We start from the raw sequence: 17,131 nt of genomic DNA on the forward strand, positions 1-17,131 counted from the left end.
ATTCAAGAAATATTTGGATAAATTCGTGATTGTATTCATTGATGACATCTTGATTTACTCCGAGACAGAAGAAGAGCATGCAGAACATTTGAGAATAGCTTTGGAAATTCTGAGGAAAGAGCAACTATACGCAAAATTTTTGAAATGTAAATTCTGGTTAAGAGAAGTACAATTTCTAGGGCATATTATCAGTAGAGAAGGCATCCAAGTCGATCCAGCGAAGATTGAAGTTGTGTTAAATTGGGAAAGACCAAGGACGCCGACAGAAGTTCGAAGTTTCTTGGGATTGGCAGGATATTATCGAAGGTTTGTCAAAGATTTTGCGAAAATAGCAACGCCGCTGACCAAGTTAACTCGAAAAAGTGAAAAGTTTGAATGGAGTGATAAGTGTGAAGAAAGTTTTCAAGAGCTGAAAAATCGGTTAGTAACCGCACCAGTACTTGTATTGCCAGACGAGCTAGGAAATTTCGTCATTTTCAGCGACGCTTCGTATCGCGGGCTAGGATGTGTATTGATGCAGCATGGTAACGTCATCGCATATGCTTCGAGACAACTTAAACCTCATGAACAAAAATATCCTACTCATGATCTGGAATTGGCAGCGATCGTATTTGCGTTGAAGCTTTGGAGACATTATCTCTACGGTGAAAAATGTGAAATTTACACAGATCATAAAAGTCTAAAGTATATCTTTACGCAAAAGGAGCTGAACATGCGACAACGTCGATGGCTGGAATTGATAAAGGATTACGAAGTCACGATTAGTTATCATCCAGGGAAAGCAAATGTTGTAGCAGATGCGCTCAGCAGGAAAGAAAGATTGAATCGGTTAACTTCGTGTGAAGACTTAATCAAGGAATTCGACAAATTGGAAATTGAGATTCGTATTCCCAATGAATCTGCAGAAGCTATCTACACTATGACTTTCCAACCGGAATTGTTAGAAAAGATTCGCCGCTGTCAAAATGAAGTGATGAGTCAAGATGACGACCTGATGGGAGAAGAAATCACAACTCAGAAAGATAATGAAGGAATTTTACGCTTTGCGTTGAGAATCTGGATCCCTAACGTAATAGAATTAAAATAAGAAATAATGCGAGATGCGCACAATTCGAAGTATTCCATTCATCCAGGAAGTACAAAAATGTATCGCAATCTAAAAGAAAACTTTTGGTGGCCGAACATGAAAAAGGAAATAGCAGAATGGGTGAGTAAATGCTACACATGCCAGCGAATTAAAGCAGAACATCAACGTCCGAGTGGATTATTGCAACCATTAGACATTCCAGAATGGAAATGGGAACATCTAGCGATATATTTTGTGGTAGGACTGCCAAGGACTAAGGCAAATCATGAGGTAATCATTGACAGACTTACGAAGTCGACACATTTTCTACCAATTAACGAAAGATTTTCGCTCGACAAATTAGTGCACATGTATCTTAAGGAAATTATAATGCGACATGGAGTTCCAATATCTATCGTGTCTGATCGAGATCCCCGTTTCAATTCAAGATTTTTGAGATAATTTCAAGAATGCCTTGGAACGAAATTAAACATGAGTACCGCTTATCATCCGCAAACCGACGGGAAAAGTGAAAGAACTATCCAAACGATTGAAGACATGTTACGAGTTTGTGCGATCGATTATGAAGGCAGCTGGGATGAACATTTACCTCTAGTGAAATTTTCTTATAATAACAGTTATCATGCCATCATTGGAATGCCACCGTATGAAGCATTGTACGGGAGAAAATGCAGATCACCAGTATATTGGGATGAAGTTGGAGAACGCAAAATTTTGGGTCCAGAACTAATTCAACAGATGAAAGAAAAGATTGAACTCATTCGAAAATGACTCGATGCAGCGCAAAACAGGCAACGCAAATATGTAGATCAAGTCAGGAAAGATATAGACTATCAGGAAGGAGAAAACGTACTACTCAAAATATCGCCATGGAAAGGATTAACCAGATTTAGCAATAAGGGTAAATTGAAACCACGTTACGTTGGACCGTTTGAAATTTTGAAGAAAGTGGGAAAAGTTGCATACGAATTAGCTTTACCGCCTCATATGCAGCATATTCACAATGTGTTTCACGTATTCATGCTTAAGCGATATAATCCTGATTCTAGGCATGTAATCGAGTATGAGCCGATAGAAATCCAACCTGATTTGTCTTTTATAGAACAGCCAGTAAGAATTTTAGATCGGCGAGAGAAAGTGTTGAGAAATAAGTATGTATATTTAGTGCGAGTGTTGTGGAAAAATCCTATGGTTGAAGAATCAACCTGGGAACTCGAAAGTGAAATATTAGAGAAATACCCTCATTTATTTTCATAGAAGATTCTGAGGACAGAATCCTTTTAAGGGGGGAAGGATGTAACGACTGGGAACTTTACGTTTATATTATATCATGATTATAATAAAATATGTGAATTAATGTGTCATTTATGTGTGATTATCTGATAAACCCTAACTGTTACGTGATACGTGTATTCCATGTCATTTCTGTATTTTTAAGGTATTTTTCAGATATTTTATTATGCATTTATAAGTTTTATTTCAAACGTTTTATGACCCAAACGATGATTTTAAAGCCAGTATTTCAAATAAAATAATGGGCCTTATTTTTCATCAAATGGCTTTTACAATCGCCTTGTTCTGAACATCTAGATAATTTATAAATTTTCTCGTTTTGCGAAAAATGATTTTTCCGAGCCCCATTGGGTGTCAAAAACCCCACAAAAATCACATTTTTATTTTTATAAAATTATAGGACTTTCATTTATATTATTTCTTTGCATTTTTGCATTATTCACAATTTTTGGGATTTTTTGGCATATATATTGCATATATAAAATATTTATAAATTAAATTTTAATACTAAAAAATTATAAAAATTAGGGCCCAATATTTTTATTTAATGTATAATTAGCCCCTTAATTTTAATTAGGAGTATTATTTTTACTACTATAAATAGCCTAATTTTTATTTAATTAACTATAATTAATCATTAAAATCTGCAAAATTACCAAAAATTCTCTGAAATCGGGTCGGGAAGAACAGGTTCGGGTCGAAGAATCAAGTCGTGATTTCTCACTGATTACAGCATCAAATCGTGTGATTCAAGTACTCAAATCGAAGGTTTTGATCCGTTGATTCTGTTTCTTGCATCAATTTCACGTTTTATTGCATCGTTTTTGATTTTTGATTTCTAGGGTTTATGTTCGAATTAGGGCTTTTTGATTCTGGGGTTATTTTGATGTTTTGATGATTGATATAGCTTTGTTAGATGATTTACAGTCGATTCATGGTGTTTAATTGAACAAACGATGCTTGGATAGTGATTCACGATTTCTAGGGTTTATGTTGAATTTTCAAAATACAACTCGATGATTTCTGTGAATATTTGGTTCTTGTAATGTTAGGGCTTTGATTGTATATGTTCTTAGCTTCATTTTGCACTATATAACGTTTGATTTTATGTACAAATGAATGATTTGGGTTTTTGGCCGGAGTTCATGTCGATTTTGATCGGAGAAGATGACCCGAGGGTTATTCTGTGATGTTATTGCCAGAATTAGATTGCCAGAACGATTTGGAATTGAAACCCTGTGAAAAACGAACCAAACGGTTCCGTTTTTGGCCTGAAAGTGGCTCACCGGATTCTGCACCAGTGGCCGGATTCTGGGCAAAATCCGGCGTGTTCTTCACGACCCGGATTTTGACCCGTTTGACCCGTGTAAAATACCCGGGTTTGATCTGATTTTGTCAGGGATGGTTTTCTGACAACTGTTTCTGGAAATTATTTTTACTTTTTATTTTTATTAATTTTAAAAATCAGTTTTATTTATTTTTGTAAATTGATTGATTAATTAATTAATTAATTAATTAATTTATATTATAAATAATTCTGAATTATTTTCTAAAAATCAGATTGAATTATTTTCTTAATTATTTATTTATTACTTATTAATTATTTAAAAGTGATTAATTATTTTGATAATTAATCAAATAATTTTCAATAAATCATAATAAATTCATTTTAATTTCAAAAATTATAGAAAAATTATTTTTAATCCTGATTTTCTTAAATAATGATTTAAAAATTATTTTTGGGTTTTAAAAATTAGTAATAATTATTTATAATGATTAATAAATGGAATTATCAGTATTTCATTAATAATAATTCAACCGTTAGTCCGTTTTGCGTGAAACGAAAGCCTGTTAACTCAGAAAAATGAATTCTTTTCATTAAAAATAATATCAAAGCTTAATTTTTTTAGAAGTTAGTTGATTTTGTGACTTGTTTGATTATCAGTCAAGTTACGTGCCGAGACGAGTCCGAAAAATTCCGGAAAAATGGGAAACGAATCAGATAACGATCAGTTGAGCGATCAGCGAGTCGATTTTGGTTTTAAAAATTATTTTAACCATAAAAATGATTATGTACTTATGTGCTTATGTGTATTACGTGGTTAATCGAATCTTACTTGCTTATATGTAATACATGAGTCAGTCATAAGCGCATGGGTAGATGTTAGGATCAGTTTGAAGTCGATTCAAGATGCAAATAAAGTACGACGTGACTTAACCAGTCTGTTTTGCCAACAGAAGCTAGGCCAGCCAGGCCAGTTGAGTCAGTAATAGTCCAAGGTGATAGACATAAGTGATTCAATTGCAGTAAGTCGCGCAGAAGACAAGTTTTTCCTCTATTCAACTTTCGGAATAGTTATATTGATTTAAATATTTATCACATTTACATTCTCTTGATTATTGTTCTTGATCACTAATATACAATCCCTATTGCTTTGTTCATATTTCATTTCAATTCTTGATTTCTCCATTTCTTTGGATTCTTGATTCATATTCTATTGGTATCACATGGAGATTGATATATTCTAGTGTTTGGAATATATCAAAGCATACCGATTGTCCCGGTTGCTAAGCGATGGGCTGGATAATGATATTTTGGGATTGAGTGTGTCTTAATCCTGAGGACCGGGATGACTGGTGCCTCGACGTGGGCCGTAGTGCCTGGGTACCCGACTGGATCTATATATTAAGATATGGATCTGCATTATATTCTGACTGATCAGCAGAATATAGATGCAAACTTGTGTCCAGTTTAGTTTATTTGTACTCGCCAGTAATGGCCTTCTTTCTATTTTCGTGAGGTTATATCTTGGCAGATATACCTGGGATGGCAGATTCATTTAAAATACTTTAACACTGTTTATATGTTTGTGGACTTGTTGAGCAACTTTTGGCTCACCCCTTTTGTTGTTATTCACCTTATTGTTTTCAGTTAAGAAGGAATATGAAACCAATCAGGACTCGAGTGGTAAAGAAGTGCGTCAAGCCTCGGGATCCTCTTATACCCAAGGTGTTAATCCCAATCCAGGAAGAAAGCTTTGAGTTGCCCGAGCAGGTGGAGTGTGGATAGATAGTAGGTGTGTGTGTGTTTGAATAAAAGTTGAACTTAGCTTAAAATGAATTAGACAATGGTTGTAACAAAGAGAGTTTGTGAGACTTTGAATGTTGGTTTGTAATAAAAGTAGTTAGTGGTTCTTGTTTTCATACTTCAACCTAAAAAGATCCTGGTTAGTGTTAAAGGGGTTTAATTTCATTTCTTTATTAATTGTTAATCAGATTGTACAGGTTTGGTGATTAGCTAGTAACCCCCAGACTTATACCCCGGGTCTGGAGGGCGTTACAAGTTGGATCCTTCAGAATTTGAGTTTTCAGAATTATCAGAACTTAGCTCATCATAACTTGATGAATCAGAACTTGAAGAGCCAGTTGTATGTTCTGATGCTTCTTGAGATGTGGTTATATCTTCAGTATGCTCCCCCTGCACAGGTGCATCTTCCTTTGGCGTAGTCACCACAGTTTCAATAACATCAGAGTTTAATCCATCAGAGTTTGCAATATCAGGATTTAGACTGTCAGGATTTACAGTATCAGAATTTAAGTCTTCATTTTCAAATCTCAGCTGATCATGATCATTGAAATCTTCAAGTCCAGTAATCTTCTTATCATCAAAGGAGACATTGATAGATTCCATGACAACCCTTGTTCTTAAATTGTAGACTCTGAAGGCTTATGTGGTAAGTGGATATCCAACAAAAATTCCTTCATCAGCTTTTAAATAAAATTTGGATAGCTGTTCAGGATGAGTCTTAAGAACAAAACACTTGCATTCAAATACATGAAAATACTTCAGATTTGGCTTCTTTTTCTTCACCATTTCATATGGTGTCTTTCCATGCTTGTTAATGAGTGTTGCATTCTAAGTAAAACAAGCAGTCTACACAGCTTTAGCCCAAAAATAGGTTGGTAGCTTTGCTTCATCAAGCATTGTTCGTGCAGCTTCAATAAGAGTTCTATTCTTTCTTTCAACAACTCTATTTTGCTGTGGAGTTCCAGGAGCAGAAAATTCCTGCTTGATTCCATGGTCTTTGCAGAATTCTTCCATGATCAAATTCTTGAACTCAGTGCCATTATCACTTCTTATGATCTTCACAGAATCTTTGACCAATTTAACCAGTTGCTTAACATGATCAATCAAGATAGATGCAGTTTCACTTTTTGTGTGCAAGAAATACACCCATGTGTATCTGGTGAACTCATCCACTATGACCATAGCATATTTCTTCTTTACAATAGACATGACATTCACTGGACCAAATAGATCTACATGTAGTAGGTGATAAGGCTCAAGAATTGATGATTCAGTCTTGCTCTTGAATGAAGATTTTCTTTGTTTTGCCTTCTGACATGAATCACAAAGGCCATCAGGAGCAAATACTGATTTTGGCAGTCCTCTCACAAGATCTTTCTTGACTAGTTCATTTATATTGTTGAAATTTAAATGAGAGAGTTTCTTGTGCCAATCCCAGCTTTCTTCAATTGATGCTCTACTCAACAGACAGATTGCAGAACCATCAATACTTGTTGAAAGCTTGGCTTCATAAATTTTACCATGCCTGTATCCTTTCAGAACAACTTTGCCTGTAGATTTTCTTACAACTTCACAGTGTTCTTCAAAGAAATCCACATGATAACCTCTGTCACATATTTGACTAACACTCAGCAGATTGTGTTTAAGTCCTGAGACCAGAGCTACTTCTTTAATGATGACATTCCCAAGATTGATATTGCCATATCCCAGTGTTTTTCCAATATTGCCATCTCCATAAGAAACACTTGGGCCAGCTTTCTCCACAAAGTCTGATAGCAGGGATTTATTTTCAGTCATATGTCCTGAGCATCCACTGTCCAGAACTAGGATGTTTTTCCTGTTGCCCTGCAATCACAAAGACCACTAATGTTTAGTTTTAAGGACCAAGACTTGCTTGGATCCTTTGGCCTTATTAAGTTTGTTAACATTTACAGCGGATTTAACATCAGAGTTTATGTTAACATTTTTCTTATCAGCATTTACACTATCAGACTTTGTATCAGAACTTACACTAGAAGGAACAATGCTAACTTTCTTTAAAGAAGGTTTTACTTGATAATAATCATAGTACAAACTATGATATTCCTTACAAGTATAAATGGAATGCCATAAACTACCGCAATAAAAACAAGGATTTTGTGGCCTATATCTAACAGACAGACTTTTAACTCCTGACTTTGAAGGTAAGGAGTTTATGTTCTTATTCTTCCTGCAAAAAGAAGCCAGATGGTTAGAACTTCCAAAGTTATGACATATTTTTCTAGGAGCATTAGGAACAGCCTTATAATCATTGCTTTTATTCACACCTTCCTTTCCATTCCTATTTCTCCTAGGTGACTTTACCTTGTTTACATTCTTAACATCTTTCAGCTTATGCTTAAGCTGCTTCTTTGTCATTAAGCCTACGTTAATTTCAGTTGGCTTTTCCTGTTTTAGTTTGTCAGAAGTTTATTTTCTCTTTAACTTCTGATTACTCAGTTTTGTTTTACAACTATATGCTTAATTTCTACAGTTCCTTTATCATTCTTATCATCTTCATACCCCAAGCCCTCTTTCCAGTTTCCACTACTTAACAAATTCTGAGTTGTCCTGCCAGAGTTAGTCCAAGTCCTGATAATCTCTCTTTCCTTTTCTAACTCAGTTTTTAAAGATTCATTCATTTTAAGTACTTCATCCCTAACATAAAAAGCATCATCTCTATCTTTCTGAGTTTGATGGAACATAACTAACTCTTTTTCTAAATAATCATTCCTCTTTTTATAAACAAGATTTTCAGAAGTTAATCTTTCACATGTTAAAGTTTGATCTCTATAACTAATAAACATGGTTTTAAGATATCTTCTCAACTCATTAATATCATCAGTATGAAAAACATAAGTAGTTTGAGGTACATTTAACTCAGCAGCTTCAGAACTTCTATCAGCATTTCCCATCAAGGCATAGTTCTCCTCACTTTCAGAATCTGAAGTGTCTGTCCAACTTTTCTTCTTTGTGACAAGAGCCTTGCCTTTGTCACTCTTCAGTTTCTTGCAATTAGGAGATATGTGGCCTTTCTCACCACAGTTGTAACATTTAATATTTGTGTAATCTCCTCTGTCAGACTTCCCTCCTTTGCCTTCAGATTTTCTGAAACTCTTCTTATCAGAACTTGCACCTTTCCAGGAAAACTTCTTTCCCTTCCTGAATTTTCTGTATGCAATCCTTGTGATTCCTTTCACCATAAGAGCACAAAGCTTCATCATCTCTTCATCAGCATCCATCTCAGGCAAGCTTTCAGTTTCTGAGTCATCATCACTATCAGAACTTGATGACTCAGTATCAGACTTTGTGATGAGCGCTTTTCCCTTGCCTTTCCTTGAGGTAGCTGCTTTGAGGGATTCTTCCTCAGCCTTAAGAGCAACTGTCCTTGACTTTCCTCGTTTCCTCTTGCTTCTTTGTTCCATCTCAAGTTCATGAGTCTTGAGCATCCCATAAATTTCATCAAGAGTTGTTTCTTCAAGATTATAGTTGTCTCTTATAATTGTGGCCTTCAAATCCCAACTTTCAGGAAGAGCTAACAGGAATTTAAGGTTTGAATCTTCAAGATCATACTCCTTATCAACTAGTGACAAATCATTCAATAGTTTGACAAATCTGTCATATAAATCAGTCAATGACTCATTAGGCTTTGAGTCAAAGTGTTCATACTCTTGAGTGAGTATAGTCTTCCTGTTCTTCTTAATCGAATCCGTTCCCTGGCATCTTGTCTCCAAGGCATCCCATATCTCCTTTGCAGTCTTGTAGTTAATTATCCTGTTTGACATTACATTATCAATGGCACTATGCAGCAAGTGTCGTACCTTAGCATCCTTAGCAATTGATGCGATATCTTCAGCAGTATAATCACTCTTCTCCTTTGGTACATACTTTGCTGCTTCACCTGCAACTACAACAGCGAGTTTGGTTGGCTTGTGAGGTCCTTCATTGATTCTGTCAAGATATTCTGGATCTGTATCTTCCAGAAACATAGTCATCCTCACCTTTCATATGGGGTATTCAGATGGTTTCAGTATGGGAACTCTGATAGCCTCATATCGACTATGGATTTGAGTCTTTGGAGGTTCTTCACTTTTGGTGGGCTTGGTTGGAGTTTCTGCTTCAAACATGATTGTTTTTGGATCTTAAATTGTTTGTGTGTTAAAAGATAGGCTATGATACCACTTGTTAGGTCACACACACTGTAGAAGGGGGTTGAATACAGTGTATAGCACAATCAAATCGAATTCAAATAACACAAGTAATAGAAAACAAACTTTTTAAACTCTGTTACAATGTGGAACTGTCCTCTCTCAGCGATGAACAAATATCACGAGAGCTGCTAGGGTTACAATGAATATTATTCTCGATAATGATAACACTTATAGTGTAAACCCTATCTATGTGTTTATATACTACACATTTACAAGATAATCGCTAACTGATATGAAATATAATTCTGCTTCCTAAAATATATCAATCAGTTATCTTTTCTTCCAAGTATTCTATTCTTCATAGAATTCCTTCTTCATGCATATCTCTTCTTGCGTTTGTCTTGATCTTATTTCCTTTCAATCAGCCGCCTTCCTTATCTTAAAGTCTCCTTAAGTCCTGATATTATCTCCTAAAAAATATCTCCTGAACCTTAAGTACTGATAACTTAAGTTATGTCTTCAGTATAAGTGCTGATTTCCAGTTAAGTACTGATTTGTCCTGTTTAAGTAAGATCTGAAAACTAAACACAAATCATATTACACATGACATTATCAAATATATCTAACATGTACTTTCAGTGTGGCTGCCCCGCCAGGCAGTGCGGGCGCCATGCTTCTGGAAAAAACACCATATTTTCTGTTTTTCTGATTTTTTTTGTCTTTTCTTCTACTTTTTCTACTAATTTACAACAAGCGTGGGTTGCCTCCCAAGAAGCGCTTGGTTTACATCCCTAGCTTAACGTAGAATCCCGAGATTAAGTGGACAATAAAATGACACTAACCACCTCACGATTTGCCGTATTACCATAGTAGTACTTCAGACGCTGTCCATTTACCTTGAATGACTAGCCTGGATCGTTCTCAAAAATCTCCACCGCTCCATGTGGAAACACAATTTTGATAACAAACGGCCCTGACCATCTTGACTTCAACTTTCCCGGAAAAAGACGAAGACGAGAGTTGAACAAAAGAACTTGCTGCCCCGACACAAATGATTTAAGTACTAGACCCCTATCATGCCACCTCTTGACTTTCTTCTTATATATTTTGTTGTTTTCATACACTTGAAGTCGAAACTCATCGAGTTCATTCAATTGAAGCATCCTTTTCTTACCCGCTGCATCCATATCAAAGTTCAATTTCTTCAAAGCCCAATATGCCTTGTGCTCTAGCTCCACAGGAAAATGACATTCTTTACCATAAACCAATTAAAATGGTGACATGCCTAGCTGAGTCTTGAATGCTGTTCGATACGCCCAAACAGCTTCATCCAGCTTCAAAGACCAATCCTTCCTTGACAGACGTACAACTTTCTCCAGAATTCACTTGATCTCTCTGTTAGATACCTCAGCATGACCATTAGTCTGAGGATGGTAGGTTGTAGCAATGCGATGATTCATATTATATCTCTGCATCATAGCAGTAAACTTGCGATTACAGGAATACGATCCCTCGTCACTGATTATGACTCTTGGAGTTCCAAATCTTGTGAATATCTGCTTGTGAAGAAAATTGATCACTACCATCGCATCATTCGTTGGTAAAGCTTTAACTTCCACCCATTTAGAGACATATTTGTAAGGTCCCGTAAGAGGGCTATTTTAAGCTAGAAGGGGGTTGAATAGCTTAATTACCAATTTAAAATTTGTTGTGGCATTTTAAAAATATTTTATCCCTTTTTAAAACTTTACCGAGTGGTTATGCAGTTTATATGTGCGGAAGATAAAGTGCAAGGAAAGAAAATACCACACAGTGATTTTATCCTGGTTCGCGATGGCGCAACCTCTAATAGATTCGTTCACCCCTACTCCAGTCCCCGAGCTCCTCTCCTGGACTCGAGATTTTCCCTTATAATAAAATCGCTCCTTTAGTAGGCGGAGAAGCCTTTACACCCTTTACAAGTATTTATCTTGGTGCGTAACATAAGGGTCACCACCTCAAAATAAATGTATTACCTACACAACTTATCTTAGAAAATAACTCCCCGCTATTTCTTCAAAGTTGTTGTAGAGCCTTTGTGTGGACTTGGCTTCCTTAGCTTTTGCCGGTCTTGGATCTTAGTGATCCGGTCTTGGGTCTTTCCTCTTGCGAAGACTACTAACTCCCCGTTAGTACGTCTAGGACTTGGGTCCTAGAACGAGAATCACCTCACGTCACTTCACCTCACTACAAAACTAACAAGACAATCCACGAAATAAAACAAGTAGAAAAAGATTTGTTTTGAACTAGTATGTTACTGTACTAGCCCACAAGTAGTATAATATCCAAATAAGAATATTAAAACTAATTAGTTATACTTGACTTAAAATAAAACAAGATGGTCAGGTATATTTATAATTACTCCTTTATAGATTAAATAAAGTTATGGAGTAATATGAGAAGTCCCTTTTTATATTAAGCACTTATGTCTTATGACTTCTTTAGTATTCTTCTTCTTTCGATTAATTATTTATGGATCGAAGAACACTTTAATTACAACCTCAGAGTTGTAATTTTACTTTTAAGTATATCAACTTAAGGTTTTAAGGTATACTTGGATTTTGACTATTATAAGGTCAAAGTATACTCTTTTAACTTCAAGCACGTTTATAAGATTTATGAGTCTTAGCCAAGATCCAATTAAATAAGTGCAAGTAATTGGCCTAAGATTGTGCTTTCGAAGTTTGGACGAATAATTACGAGTATTTTATAGAAATCGTAGTATAACCCCACGGAACACTAAAGATTTTAGAAGGGGCTTATACGATATGACTCGTAATTGTTTATATACACGATATGTGTTAGCCAAGATCCAATTAAATAGCATAAATTAATTGGCTAACTCGTGGATTTGATTCGTCCTTAATTTTAACGGATGATTACGAAGTAGTTTATATGGAACAAGCTATAATCCCTCGGAACACTAAAGATGTTAGAAGGGATTACACTTTTACTTCGTAATATTTTATATGTACGTTATTAGTTAGACAAGATCCAATTAAAGAGCATTAAGTAATTTTCTAACTCGTACGATCCATTTTAAGATTTGACAAATTATGAAGTGTTTATATGAGACAAGTAATAATCCCCCGGAACACTAAATATGATAGAAGGGATTACACTTTTACTTCGTAATTATTTTATGAGCACGAATGAATGTTAGCCTTAGGAGGATATACAATGTTTCTCCCCTGTATTAACCTTAGGAGGAGTGTGTTCCACAGTTTTCTTCCTTGATTCCACTTCTGCTTCCTTCTGCACATCTTCTTCAGCCATAACTTCATCTTCTGAAACTTGAGATTTTTCTTGGGTTGCAACCTTCCCAGACCTTAATGTAATTGCCTTTACATGTTCTTTAGCTTCCTTCTTGCCTGGAACTTTTGTGTCACTAGGGAGTGTTCCAGGTGTCGATTCAACAAGGCATTGGCAATCTGCCCGATTTGATTCTCCAAGGTCTTAATAGAAACCGCTTGGCTCTTGTACATGAGCCTCAACTCCTCCAATTCAGATTTTTTATCAATTGTTGAAGTTGGAGTTGTTGTCTTGGTGCATATTGCGGTTGTTGAAAACCAGGATTGCTTTGTTGCATACTGCTGATAAAGCCGTTGCACCGCATTCTGATTGTTGCTCCAGTTGAAGTTAGGATGATTACGGTTGTTAGGATGATAGGTGGTTGAGACTGGTTGCTGCGACCTATGAAAGTTTCTCACGAACTGAGCCGATTCACTAGAAATAGCACACTGCTCCATCTCGTTCGCACCAGCACAAACCTCACAAACACTAGTGATCTGATTACCCCATAATTAGCCAAAGAATTCACCTTCATCGTGAAAGCCTTAAGCTGAGCAGCTATAGTAGTAGCTGCATCTACCTCAAGAATTCCTGCTACCTTGTCTTGAGGTAGTCTCCGAAAAGGGTTCTGGTATTCATTAGCAGCTATAAGTTCAATCAACTCATAAGCTTTATTGCAGCTCTTAGCGCATAAAGCTCCACCTGATGTTACATCAAGCATAGGTCTAGATTGTGCTCCCAAGCCATTATAAAGGTAGTCGATAATCATCCAGTTAGGCATCCCATGATGAGGACACTTTCTAAGCATCTCCTTATAACGATCCCAAGCTTCACATAAAGACTCTCCCGATTGCTGCAAAAATTGAGTAAGAGCGCTTCTAATTGCAGCTGTCTTTGCCATATGGAAGAATTTAGTAAGAAACTTTTGAGCAAGATCTTCCCAAGTAGTAATAGAGCTTGGTGGTAGAGAATGCAACCAACACTTAGCTTTATCCCTCAGAGAGAATGGGAAAAGCCTCAGCTTAACATCATCTTCAGAAACGTTGTTGAATTTGAAAGTGTCGCAGATCTTGATGAAATCTCTAATATGCATATTGGGATCTTCCGTTGGAGAACACCCAAAATGGACTGAGTTCTGCACCATCTGAATCGTGCTAGCCTTGATTTCAAAAGTGGTAGCCGTGATGGCTGGTCTAACAATGCTAGATGACTTCTTCTTCAACTTTCTCCTCAACAAGAACTTTTTCTACTACTTCTGCAACTTCTTCCTCCGCTTCATCCAGTGTTCTCTTGCGAGATCGAGAACGCGTTAGCATAAACGCTCTCTAGAGTACCTGAAAAAAGCAACAAGCTAACAAGTAAGTAAAATCCGGTCAGTGAACTTTAACGACCACTGATGTCAAGCACATAAACTAAAAATTAACACCGAGTCCCTGGTAGCGGCGCCAAAAACTTATTAGGATAAAAACACGCGCTAAAATTACTCGCAAGTATACGCGTTCACAAGTAATAAAGAATTCTTTCTAGTTCATTCCCACAGAGACTGGTTTAGGTTAAGTTCAATTTATGCACTTATACAACAATGATATGGCTATCATTCAATGCTAAGACAAATAACAAGTTGGGTTTTGATTAAACTAAAAGATTATAATAATTAACATTAACTAAGATGATTAAGGTTGAATTACTTATACGAGATAAACATGGGATTCGACTTCGTTACTACTTCATTCAAAGTCATTGTTCTTATCCTTAGCATGCAATGGCGATGACAACTAATCAGATAACACGAAACTAGTAAACGCCAACTTTCGTTGTATGAATACCCTACTACCAGACATCCACAAAAGAGATAGAAGCTGAATAGACACCAAATATGCCGAGACCCTATATGTCTATAAAATTTGACAACATAAAGGTTTAATGCGCAACTTATCTATCGTGATTATATAGGGAAAGTAAGATGCTTAAAATTACCTATGAATCATGCATAACAAATACATGAACCTATGCTAGCATGGCAAGTTCTAAACCTCTAAATTCATTGTCGCTTCAATAAAGATTAACACACTATCTTATAAGTTCGCGACACTAATAAGACGAATAAGCACAACCAATACTAGGATATCATACAATCACCACATACTAAGTTATCGAAATAAATTAACTATTAAAATCCATAAGTAAATCCGCTAGAAACCCATGATAACGATTCGTTCATAACCGAACTCATCATCACCGTGGGTTCCGATGAAAGCATGGTGTAATAAAATAAGTCTTTATAAACTGAATAAATAATCAAAGTACGTAATCAAGAGTAATAGGTTCAATAAACAAGAAAACAAGCATCCAAGATTATAACACAATCAAAGAATCACAAGTAAAAGCAAGTTTTTCTTCTCCTTCATTGTATTTGTGCTCCTAGGTCTTCTCACAGTCTTCTCCTTTGTCTCTATTATGAAAATCATCTTTAAAAGGTCGTTATATAGCAGCCCAACTCGAATAGAATTCCAGAAAATCAGTCTCAGAATAGAATCAGGATTCTCAGAATTCGACCTGACATGACCGCTCTGTGATGCGGCGCGACCGCCCTGACATTCTGTGAACCGAGCGCGGCCGCTCTGGACTTGGGCGCGGTCTCCCTATGCTTCTACCAAAACTTAATTTTCTTGCTTTTTTTTGCTGGTTTCTTCGTGCATTTGACCAAGGCTTCGTCCTCACACTCATCCAAGCATATATAATGTAATTTCCATCCCTTCTTCCGACTATGCCCTGAAATACAAAACACTACGAAAAACTCATCAAATACACAAATAACTTGAGTATAAAAGACCAATTCGAGCTTTTATGAAGCGTTCTAAGTGGACATAAATGCCACTTAACAACTATCAGCCTTTTATGAATCACTTACACTTTCTCTTTGATTTGTTGAACTAGTTCTGGGCCCAACAACTTGTGCTCACCAACTTCATCCCAATACATAGGTGATCTACATTTCCTTCCATACAACGCTTCATAAGGCAGCATGCCAATACTTGTGTGATAACTGTTATTATAGGAAAATTCAAACAATGGCAAATGATCATCCCAATTTCATTTAAAATCCAAGGCACAGGTTCTCAACATATCCTCGATCATTTGAATAGTTCTTTCACTTTGTCCGTCTATCTGCGGATGATACGCGGTGCTCATTTTCAACTTCTTTCCCAAATGATCATGAAATTGTTGCCAAAATCTCGAGTTAAATCTTGGATCTCTATCAGACACGATAGTCACTATTACTCCATGACGCATTACGATTTCGTTCAGATATAACTTGACCAACCTTTCCAATGAGAATCTTTCGTTAATTGGCAAAAAATGCGCTGACTTTGTCAGTTGATCGATAATCACCCAAATCGCATCATGATTAGCCTTGGTAATTGGTAATCCTACCATGAAATCCATCACGATATGTTCCCACTTCCATTCAGGTATGTCCAATGGTTGAAGCGATCTACTCGGTCGTTGTAGTCTTTGACATGTGTAACACTTACTTATCCACTCTATGATTTCCTTTTACATATTCGGCCACCAATAGTTATCTTTCAAATCCTTGTACATTTCCGTACTTCCAGGATGAATCAAAAATCTCGAGTTATGCGCTTCATGCAAAATCTCGTGCTTTAATTTCATAACATTAGGGATCCAGATACGTGAACAAACTCGGTATATCTCTTTATCATCCTTTTAAGCTCTAACCTCTTTTCCTGTCAACTTATCCTTCTCGTGCACTATCCCTTATTCCTGACAACGTCGAATCTTTTCCAAAATCTCTGGCTGAAATGCCATTGTGTACACCATTTTATTTCCCAACTTTGGATCTTGTATCTCTATTTCCAACTTTTCAAATTCTTTGATTAATTCTATTAATGAAGTTAACATATTCAATCTTTCCTTGCGGCTTAACGCATTCGCTACCATATTCGCCTTTCCGGGATGATAACTTATTGTGCAGTCATAATCCTTGATTAATTTCAACCATCTTCTTTGTGTCATATTCAACTCTTTCTGCGTGAAGATGTACTTTAAGCTTTTGTGGTCCATATAAATTTCATATTTCTCTTTGTACAAATAGTGTCTCCAAATCTTAAAACCAAACACAATTGCTGCTTACTCCAAATC

The 17,131-nt window shown here is 36.2% G+C and overlaps 1 non-coding gene across 1 annotated transcript; it reads left to right on the forward strand.

Annotated features, from left to right (window-relative positions):
- Positions 1–13,746: 13,746 nt before the first annotated feature.
- LOC141715331 (small nucleolar RNA R71) lies at positions 13,747–13,853 on the forward strand. Its single transcript, XR_012572097.1, has one exon. It is a non-coding gene; the product is annotated as a small nucleolar RNA R71 (small nucleolar RNA).
- The last annotated feature ends 3,278 nt before the right edge of the window (positions 13,854–17,131 follow it).

This window comes from Apium graveolens, chromosome 3 (genome assembly GCF_009905375.1).
Source record: "Apium graveolens cultivar Ventura chromosome 3, ASM990537v1, whole genome shotgun sequence".
Lineage (NCBI taxonomy): Eukaryota > Viridiplantae > Streptophyta > Magnoliopsida > Apiales > Apiaceae > Apium > Apium graveolens.